The sequence below is a fragment of the Saccoglossus kowalevskii genome, chromosome 14 (assembly GCF_978046115.1).
Source record: "Saccoglossus kowalevskii chromosome 14, keSacKowa6.1, whole genome shotgun sequence".
Taxonomy (NCBI): domain Eukaryota; kingdom Metazoa; phylum Hemichordata; class Enteropneusta; family Harrimaniidae; genus Saccoglossus; species Saccoglossus kowalevskii.
This window is the reverse complement of record NC_140654.1, coordinates 25,293,436-25,302,383: the sequence shown is the minus strand read 5'-3', so window position 1 is coordinate 25,302,383 and position 8,948 is coordinate 25,293,436.

The window sequence follows — 8,948 nt, the reverse complement described above, 5'->3', positions numbered from 1 at the left end:
CATTTTAAATTCATGGCTGTGGCATCAATATGTTCCTGGTGTATCTGCTCTCTGCCCTGGATTCAAACGGAACACAGTCCCGCTGTACGTTCGCGAACAAAACAAAGTATGATGGTTTGGAAGTGTCGTTCGAAATTAAATAATGGTTAATACTCATTGAATCTTCAAACTTTAGCACTAAAGCAACCATTTCGACAACTCGTGTGCCAGTGTTCAGTGTTTGAACAAGCGGTCAGTGTTTTTAATAAGCGAGTGAGAAAAAAAAGGTATAAAAACATGGTCGTGTTTCCGGTCGGAAATTAAGTGATATGTTATAAAATGTTATAAAAGCGAAATATTGGGCGAAATGAGTATTGATGCCCATTTATAATTGACATGCGTCACCAAATGGAAACATGGTTAGAGTTGGTAGTACCATGGAAGGTACTAATCCATGGTAGTACCAGTACTAGTATACGCGGGGAGGGAGTCCAAAGAGGGAACAGACAGCATCCCTTTTACGGGAAAGCGTGAAATCTCGACGGATTTGTTTCGTTCTCACATGTAATACTAGGTTTTGCGGGCTTCTGAATTCAAAAATGATGACTAAATCAGCGAAAAAGCAAGCGTTTAGAAACATACCTATGCAGAAGTTGGTTTGCCAGTACTTAATCCATTTTAACACCTAGGCTACTCTATTGACATTGGTTGTTTATTTCATGGATTTGGCACTTGAGGTAGCTGATAAGCCGTGTCGAAAACGTGCACAAAACGACCATTCTGTGCACGTTTTCGACACGGATTAAAAACTAGTTGTAAGCACAAATTTTCATATGATTCAAACTGCCTTTTATAATATATTTATTCACTTTCGCGAACTTTTAACTACTGGTCTCGATAATGTAACAACATAGGTAACATTTCCATGTAAATCTGACAACTTTGCATTAGATTTTCATAACTTTGTATGCACTTTGTTAATCACTTTGCACTTGGATAATGGTACAATGTACTAACATAAATAGCTTTTTTAGACTTTTACATATTTTTGATCTAAATTCAACTACGGGGTTCTATATGAAATGACATAGGGGGAATATACACGCAAATCCACCAAATTTTCAATCGCTTTTCACATTTTAGAGTGTGTTTGTTCATTTTACGGCCGGCTCATATAACAGTTTGTTAACATGGGAGGTTTCAAATGGATTTTATTCATTTTTCATACTTCATAACTGCAGGGTTAGATACAACAACAACTTAGATCAAATAAACACGTTAATCTACCAACTTTGCAATCAGTTTGGACAACTTTGCACGCTGTTTCAACAGCTTGGACCAAAGAGGTGCAAACTGCAAAAACTCAAAAAACTCACCTGCTGGTTTTCTCAGGTAGTCTGCCATGCAAGTACTAACCACGACCGATTGAACTTTACTTTTGTGAACGGTAGATCACCTGACCACTCATCTATCAGAGTATTTTGAAATTTATTGTAATTGGCGGCCATTCAATGTTTGGAAATGTTTTAAAATTCTACATCCTTCGAGGGCCACTACGATATTCAAACGGCCTTTTATATTATATTTATTCACTTTCACGAACTTTTAACTACTGGTCTCGATAATGTAACAACATAGGTAACATTTCCATGTAAATCTGACAACTTTGCATGAGATTTTCACAACTTTGTATGCACTTTGTTAATCACTATGCGCTTGGGTAGTGGTACAATGTGCTAACATAAATAGCTTTTTCAGACATTTACATATTTTTGTTTTAAATTTAAATGCGGGGTTCTATATGAAATGACTTTGGGGGAATACACACGCAAATCCACCAAATTTTCAATCGCTCTTCACATTTTAGAGTGTGTTTGTTCATTTTACGGCCGGCTCATATGACAGTCTGTTAACATGGGAGGTTTCAAATGGATTTTATTCATTTTTCATACTTCATAACTGCAGGGTTAGATACAACAACAACTTAGATCAAATAAACACGCTATTCTACCAACTTTGCAATCAGTTTGTACAACTTTGCACGCTGTTTTAACAGCTTAGACCAAATAGCTGCAGACCGAAAAAGCCCAAAAAACTCACCAGCTGGTTTTCTCAGGTAGTCTTCCATGCAAGTACTAACCACGACCGATTGAACTTTACTTTTGTGAACGGTAGATCACCTGACCACTCATCAATCAGAGTATTTTGAAATTTATTGCAATTGACGGTCATTCAATGTTTGGAAATGTTTTAAAATTCTACATCCTTCGCTGGATACTGCGATATTCAAACGGCCTTTTATAATATATTTATTCACTTTTGCGAACTTTTAACTACTGGTCTCGATAATGTAACAACATAGGTAACATTTCCATGTAAATCTGACAACTTTGCTCGAGATTTTCCCAACTTTGTATGCACTTTGTAAATCACTATGCGCTTGGGTAGTGGTACAATATACTAACATAAATAGTTTTTTTTAGACTTTTACATGTTTTTGTTTTAAATTTAAATGCGGGGTTCTATATGAAATGACTTTGGGGGAATATACACGCAAATCCACCAAATTTTCAGTAGCTTTTCACATTTTTAGGGTGTGTTTGTTCATTTTACGGCCGGCTCATATGACAGTCTGTTAACATGGGAGGCTTCAAATGGATTTTGTTCATTTTTCATACTTTATAAATGCAGGGTTAGATATAACAACAACTAATATCAAATAAGCACGCTAATCTACCAATTTTGCAATCGGTTTGGGCAACTTTGCACGCTGTTTCAGCAACTTGGACCAAAGAGGTGCAAACTGCAAAAACCCAAAAATCTCACCAGCTGGTTTTCTCAGGTAGTCTGCCATGCAAGTACTAACCACGACCGATTGAACTTTACTTTTGTGAACGGTAGATCACCTGACCACTCATCTATCAGAGTATTTTGAAATTTATTGTTATTGGCGGCCATTCAATGTTTGGAAATGTTCCAAAGTTCTACATTCTTAGAGGGCCACCACGATATTCAAACGGCCTTTTATAATATATTTATTCACTTTCGCGAACTTTTAACTACTGGTCTCGATAATGTAACAACATAGGTAACATTTCCATGTAAATCTGACAACTTTGCAGGAGATTTTCACAACTTTTTATGCACTTTGTTAATCACTTTGCGCTTGGGTAGTTGTGCAATGTACCAACATAAATAGCTTTTTTAGACTTTTACATATTTTTCATACACATATGTTCTGCTTGTTCGTGTTGTAAGTGATAATGCTAAATTTAATTAAGGCGTAAAATTGGCATTCATTATGCAAAACGAAACCATTGAAAATATATTACGTATATGGACACAAGGACGCCTAACACGACACGGGACAATTGATATCATTATGCGATGATTCACTTAGCACTCATGAGCCGCCTTGATAAAATCTTCGTTCAGATGTAGAACTGTTATCGCCAATTATGATGAATGTGGTATTCGAATGTACGACATTTTTCTTGGGCAAAAAGCATTCCGGGCATCATAGATTACTCGTCTCATGTTGGAAAGTGCAACTTGGAAATGCGTTCCTTTTTACTTTCTATGTAAAACACATCTTTAAAAACCACACTTTTCATGAATATTCTAAAACAAAAATACAGCCCTAACTTGACTAATCTCCCACCTTTTTAGGAATACGCAATATATTCGCAAGCGTGGCGTGAATCTGGAGGACGTTCTTTTAAAACGAATACTGCACGAAAAATTAGCGAACGGGTAATTTGGTGTAATAAACACATACAATATAAGGGTGATGTTTTACTTTTAAAGTCTTGGGTACAATACCGAATCATGCGCATTAACGACATCATTTATAAAGAAGGCGGCATCAGTGTCAACACGATTTTTCATTGCAAGGATTGAAAGATAAATCATTGCAGAGTTGTTTAGGCTCCTTAACGCCATACTAAAGCCTTGGTGGGATCTGCTAAAACAATCTCAACTAATAGCATCGACCTTTCATATCATTTATCTGGACGTCTTTTCTGTGTATTTTGTGTTGACAGTCGGATATCGAGCTACGGGATCATCACATGCAAAACTCTTAATTGACTGGAAACCCACGACCTCGAATAAAAACAAGTCAAATTATTTGCATCAAGAATACTACAACGTGCCTATAATGTAGGTATATGGTTTCCCAGAAAAATAGCATTTTCTGCAAAAGATCCATGCCAATAAACAGTAAAACTGAACAGTTTAATGTTTTCTTCTAGTGTAAACAACATTATTTGACGATATTACGACAGCCGTTATTATCCCGCAATTCTTAGCGCCAGTAGAATGAAATATCGTTTGTCACGTGACACATAGGTAAAAGCAAAATTAATCACAGGAATTCGCGTCAATCGCAATGTATTATGGGTTAGAAAAAGGCTGATTCTAGTGTTTTTTTCCGAGGCGAACAGCTACCTCAACTCTATGTTTTTAAACACATTTCAGATACATCGGCTTCATAGCCCACTGCGGGCTAGCCAGATACCAACGAACAAAATCGGCACTCAGGGATGGCTATGATTCCACGGATATAGATTACCCAGTTGCACGGCATATTTGCCAATGCACAATTTTGTGGAGGAATTTTTAACTCAAACCATAGACCTTAGAAAACAGGGACATGCTACTGAAGGTATACCTTTCATGTAACCTTAGTTATAATCCTCTACCCAATCAACACCTTAGTGAAACTGACAATAAAGCTATGTCAACACCACTGTTAAATCCTCTCCTGTTCCATAAGACAAACATGGCTGCCAGGGAGTAACTACACAAAATGAGCAAACTTTGTGGTTAGAATATAATCAGAAAAATTACATTTGATTGAAACTGAATAGCCAAGTCCATTCTATTGATACGAGTGAAACTAAAAATTGCAAAGTTAACAGTTTTTATTCCACTATGAAAACAGAAAAGGGAAATAACAATGGTCAGTTTTCTCTACAAGAAAACAACATTGGCTAAACGTAAACAATGACCTGTCAAAATTTGTGTCATTATAACAAGTGAATAGTTCATCATATTTGTAACAGATATAGCATAGTACACCCGTTATACACTGACAAATGTAAACATTGGCACAGCATAACTTATCAAACATATAACAAGCGTATGGAAGTTATTTGCACTCGAGATGCGGTGTATTATGCTCTACTTTAACTCGCTTCTCTCTCTCTCTCGAATGATACACCGCATCACTCGTGACAATTACTTCTATACGCAACGAAAGCCACAGGGAGGGTGTGGGGTTCCGTCCTGAATAATCAATAAATGCAACAGAACTCCTAACAATTAGTTAAACTGGTCAAAACTTTGGTATTACAGAACACTGGGGTGTCTACATAACATAAGTTAGCCGACTTTATGTACAAACTTCTACACAATATTTTACTAAATGCTGACAATTTACAGAATTTTTCTAATCTTAATTATGACATATGCTGAGTAAGAAACGACAGTGTTAATATTTTTATTGACTGCTAATTAGCTTCTCTGTGGCGCAAAATTGAAGCATGTCTATCGCATACTATGCTATAACATGTCAGTATTAACATAACAACTATAATCTGTGGCCTCTAAATGCGAATAGTCCATGAACTTGCTAACCATTATCGCAGTTTCTTCAATCTATAAGTCCTGATTATTATACAAAGATTCACAAAAACAAGCCACTTTCTTAGTTGAATTTGTCTGCAGAATGTAACTAAGTTTTAGACACAGTATTTGCATTTCGCAAGTGAATAAGGTATACAAGAACATACATAGACATGCCCACTATATAGATTGTTAAGTCAGAGCAAATATATTAGCAGATTGACATATGAGCAAACCGTGAAATCCGTTAAAATAAAAAAAAAATACCCTGGAAACTCATAACTGCATTTTGCTTGTATCGTGTAGTAAGCAACGGCCATGTTCGGCTTTTGGGGAAGACAAAATATTGTGTCATGACAGCGGCCATAAGCGTCTTCTGAAATTAATAAAGACATTGCATAATAATAATAATAATTTGTGTTATTAATTACATACAGCGATGTACTTTATGTTTTAATAATAAAGTGTGCATATATATAAAACAAAACATAGTAATTTTTATATAACTGAAGACGAGACAGTGGATTGCTACTGCAAATAGAAAGCCGAGATCGCTTCGATTCACTGGTTGAAAAGCAATCCAAATAAATGTTAAATAAAATAATACTAATGCACATTATGCTCTTGATCGTCTGGTGACACACAACACAATTTGCATTGCATGTGCCCGTACACATTACATCCATCCGCAGTGCAATATTATCATATCATGATGTATTACTCATATGAAAAATCCGGTACATCGTCAAAGATATATATATGTACATGCCGTATGAAGTCAATAAATAAAAATGAAAATTTGTATGGCGAACAATTCAGGAAGGCATTTTCGTCTTTTGACGAAATTATGAATAATTATTTTGTACGTTGCAGTAGGATCACATGCGAGAATGATTTGGAGGTGCAGTACACTTTAAACTACGAAAGAAGGACACAGAGGCAAAATACTGTGTGGTAAATGCAGACTTAGAGGGCACTGTACGTAGAACATTAAAAAAGGTGTCTTGAAGTAAGTCAGCCATGCTGCAGAAAGGGCATTTGACAGAAGCAGAGATAAATATAACCCGAATAGAAATTCAGTGGAAAAATATGTACCTTGAGATACACAATTGTAAATCGCACAATGATTTCTTTACGCGCCCTGCATTGCAGTTACCTAATTTATTTGAGGAATAAAAAACAACACAAAACCAAAGTGGACTGGAGAGTTGAGGCATTGCTTAGATCACAATATTATATATGTGTTAATTCCATCTCTCCTCTTTCTAGCTTTTTCAGTAGACAAAAGTCGCGGAAAGAATGGTCACGTCGTGGGTTGCAAACGAATAAATATTGAACGAACATCTGATCAAGTGTATACATCACATTGGTATCATTTATTCTACAATGATGTTGGGAGATTTTCAGCATGGTAAAGTACATGCGCAGAATTGTAGGCAGATGCAATATGAGGTTGATGTTTCAGAGTAGACGACTGACATATGACGGTTGCCAAACATGCGAACGAAGTTAAACTCAACTACTTGTATTAAGACTGAAGATACTTTTTGATGTATTATAATGGTATTAACACGGAATAAAAAAGACTGACTTACTGAATGGCCGACCGATCGACCGACTGATCGACTGACTGACAGCTACTGTATTTAATTCCACTATGGCAATATCACCAAGGACTGAATAATCGATCAATAATATATGCATTCTTGTATTACTATTGTCTAACTATTTAATCACACTACTTCACTCATTCATTGTATTCATTTATTAATGTTTTACCAACACACAATTAAGATCTTAACATAGTATGCGTGTTCTAACTGACAATACCTTGGAACAGTGGGAAAGAAAACACCCACTGCAATCCATTTCATGGTATTTTCTAGAGAACAGAAACTTCTTTAAACTAATTCAAACTTCACAAATCTGGGGAATTGAAAAAAAAACGTTATACTCGAAACTAGATTAAATTGTCTAGTGCAGTTGTTTTGTATTGAAACATTGTCTACAAATAAATCCCACAAGTTCAGTGTCTAGCGGTAACTTGTCAATTCCTGTTGCTCACCTTACAGTTTCACAACATAATTTTAAATTTGCTGCAGTAAAACACTGGAATTCACTTCCAGACTCCCCCAAAAACATCAACAACAGAAACAAATTTAAATATGAAATGAAACATTGTTTGCTTTGTTAAATTCCTCGATTACCTCCCATTTCTCTGCATTTTTTTCTTTTCCTCTGCAAATAAATTCATTGTACCAGTAGTTCGTTTATAATATTATTACACATAATATTTTAGTCATTTTTATATCTAAATTATATAGATTACTTTTAATGTAAATAGTAATTTTCCTTTCCTTTACTGGTAAATTGTAAATTTCGACTTGACAGTATGGGCCATGGACTGGACTAGTCCAGAAGGACTATTTCCATGGTCCACACCGGAATTACTTCTATTGTATTTTGTTCATAAGTTCTGTTCTGTTATAATGGTGAAATAAATAAAATAAAAAAGTGGCATAACATTCAAGATTTTCTATAATGCCAAAGGTAACAACTTAGATCTGAGCATGCGTTTACATTTAATAGCATAATTATTGCAAATATACTAACTGGCAAGTCCTTGCACGACTTCATTCAGCTCGATAGATTTCTTAGTTCGTGGGGAGCGAGCAACCGTATTCAAGAATTGATCTCACAAGAGTTTTACAATGTAATATTTTACAAGGAAGAATAGTGGTGGTCGTGGTGGTGTAAATACCGTATGTATTTTATATAAGCGGCTTAGCGGTCAATAAACTCCACATACCTCACAGAAAAGACTAGTAACATTATTCCGTAAATTGTCACCATTCGGAATGATTTTTGCCCCACGATAATGTCGTACATTCGAATACCATATTCATCATAATTGCCGATAACAGTTTTACGTCTGAACAAAGATTTTATCAAGGCGGCTCAAGAGTGCTAAGTGAAACATCGCATACATTTAGGAGATATGGGATTTGTGCTGCCGCAATTAATTTAATTATAGCAATGCTGACGTATAGTGTTAGACGTCTTTGTGCCCATATACGTAACACATTTTTAATGGCTTATTTTTTTAGTGAATACCATTTCTATGCCATCGTAAATATTAATTGAAAAAAAAGATATCGATATCCGTTATTGAAATATATCGTTAGAAATGATTAATGTGGTATCATCGGCTACCTGGGATATTCGCAGTTTATTCGACCAATTACCAGTTTATTCAGATTTGATGATGAAATTTCAACTAGTAATAAGAATAATAATGCGATATTGGAAAACATTGTCGAATGCCGCGCTGCAAATAGAAA